The sequence below is a fragment of the Trachemys scripta genome, unplaced genomic scaffold, assembly GCF_013100865.1.
Source record: "Trachemys scripta elegans isolate TJP31775 unplaced genomic scaffold, CAS_Tse_1.0 scaffold_31, whole genome shotgun sequence".
Lineage (NCBI taxonomy): Eukaryota > Metazoa > Chordata > Testudines > Emydidae > Trachemys > Trachemys scripta.
The window spans coordinates 271,380-273,973 of record NW_023260517.1 but is presented as its reverse complement, the minus strand read 5'-3'; positions in this window follow the sequence as shown (position 1 = coordinate 273,973).

The following is a 2,594-nucleotide window of genomic DNA, read 5'->3' as shown; positions in this document are numbered from 1 at the left end:
ATAATATAGACATATAGGCACACACAAGTTTTTAGGCACTGTCAATATCAAATTATGCGTACAGGCGTAGCAGCTGGAAAATTACAATGGGAACAGGCTGAGGGATGGAATCACACTTACTTAGGACAGACAGCATCAGCACAGCTGTGATCCAAGATAAAGGCATCCTTGGGTCTTCTTGGAATATGGGACAGAGAGAGAGAGAGATGGGTTCTCTTTGATCGTGGTTTCTGCAGAGAAGAGAAGGGAAGGATTTTCCCCGTTAGTTGATGGTTTAGAAGAGCCGATTGTGTCTCTTTGGTGGAGCGCCTCCCGTTTGAATAGCCGCACAGGAGTGACTGTCTCTACTCTCTAAAGTGCTTCAGAAATGGTGCTGCCAGAGATGGAAACTGTTTGAAGGATTACAAGGGGCGGTGGTGGGAGGGACCGTGTTAAGAGAGAAGAGGAAAATACCGTGTTGTTTTATTGCCCGGGGCAACATCGCCCCCACGTGGCAACAATAATTTCACTGCTGGGAAATTTTAGAAGCAGAAGCGAAGTTTCTCATATCTTTGCAGCCAGTCAAGCAGCCATTTCTATGGTGTAGGTGGGTATTTCTTCCTGTATGATTTGGGTGGGTTTATGAAAAATCTATCTAATTATGATATTACTTTGTGCATGTGTATATACACACTGTATGAACTAAAAAGCCCAGACATATATAATGTGTGTCTGTGATTGTGCATCTATTATGCGTACCACAGGGGGACCTTATGTTTAGATATATTCCTGCTTTTAAGTTAAATTGTGTTCCGTCTTATTCCCCATAATGCCAGAAAACGTACATCCCGCTTTAAGGGAAATCACAGGGCTGACTAATGAGCAAAAATGTTATTCTATATTCTTTATATGGAAAATACCCCCAGTCCCCATGACTTCCCACCTCCATGAATCCCATACAGCTGACTACATAGAAGTGACTGTCTCTGCTTTGCAAATGCTTCTGGTTGGTGCTGCCAGAGATGCTCGCGTTTGAAGGCTTAGTGGCAGGTGGGTTGGTTGCAGAAGGGAACAGAACATGTGGGGTGGGAAAATATTGTCATTTGTATTATTTCATAGACTCCACATTGCCCCCTAGGAATAAAGGGGGGAGGGATAGCTCAGTGGTTTGAGCATTGGCCTGCTAAACCCAGGTTTGTGAGTTCAAACCTTGAGGGGGCTACTTAGGGGTCTGGGGCAAAATCAGTATTGGTCCTGCTAGTGAAGGCAGGGGGCTGGACTTGATGACCTTTCAAGGTCCCTTCCAGTTCTGGGAGATGAGATATCTCCTTTAAAAAAAAAAAAAAAGCGTCTGCAGGAGGGGGGTGGGAATCATGGCATCAAATGGGGGCTTCTGGTAACTTTGCCAGTCAGGCAGCTTTCTGTACACATCTATCCCAAAACACAGAGGACTTTCCCTCTCATCTATCTCTCGGTAGGCAGTGTGGGGTTGTTTTACTACAGCAACACAGCGATTGTTTTATAAATAATCCGGATATATTCTTTCTTTCTTTCTTTCTTTCTTTTCACATGCCAATAATATTCACATTCAAATAATGTCATGGGAAAGCTTGGTTTATATTCATGGATTTTTTTAACCTCTTATTGTGCTTCATGGTTCTCTCTGAAAGGGATTTTCCTAGAACTTTTTCCGAAGGATCAAATCTCACTTGTCACCTAGGTAAACAAACAGGCGTACCGAGACCATGGTAAATTCGGCCGCAAATGTTTTAGTCATCTCTTGTCTTCCCTGATCGCCCCTCTCCTCTCCCCAACATGGAAGCAATCCCATATCCCCTCGCCCCATTGCCTACAAACACAGCCTGAAGTGTAGTATTTATTGTTCGGGCGTAGTCTCTAAGGTATCACAAGAACTCCTCCTTGTTTTTGATCATACTAACACAGCTAAACCTCTGAAACTTGCATAGACACTGAATTTAGTCGTATGAAGTGGAAATCCATCAACTTTATGAAAGAACTTGTGCAGATAAAGAGAGGCATCATTTTCCTTTCCAAATGTAAAGAGACATCATACCAAAAGGACTGAAAGTAACAAATCCATTACAATCAACATGCCACACAGACGATGCTGAGAGATTGTGCCACACACTCTCAAAGAAACTGCGGAACCACCTGATCAACATCCTATACAGCAAACAGGAGAAGATCAAGAATGAGCTCTCAAAACTGGAGACTCTCATAAAAAACCCTACCTTCCACACAAACTCCCTCGTGGCTAGACTTTACAAAAACTAGACAGGCCATTTACAACACACTTTACTTCTCTACGGAGGAAAAAGGACATAAAACTATCTAAATTCCTACATGCCACAAGAGGCCACAACAGTGGTACCCTTAACTCACTCAACAATATTGTTAATCTATCCAGCTATACTCTTAGCCTGGCAGAAGAGTTTGTCCTATCTCAGGGCCTCTCCTTCTGCCCAACCAAACCCATGAACATGATACAGTTCTGCAGTGACCTGGAATTCACCATCTCTGACTCAAGGCATATTTCCACCATACCACTGAATTGCACACTAACCCACAGAAACTTTCCTACCAGCTGACATTGT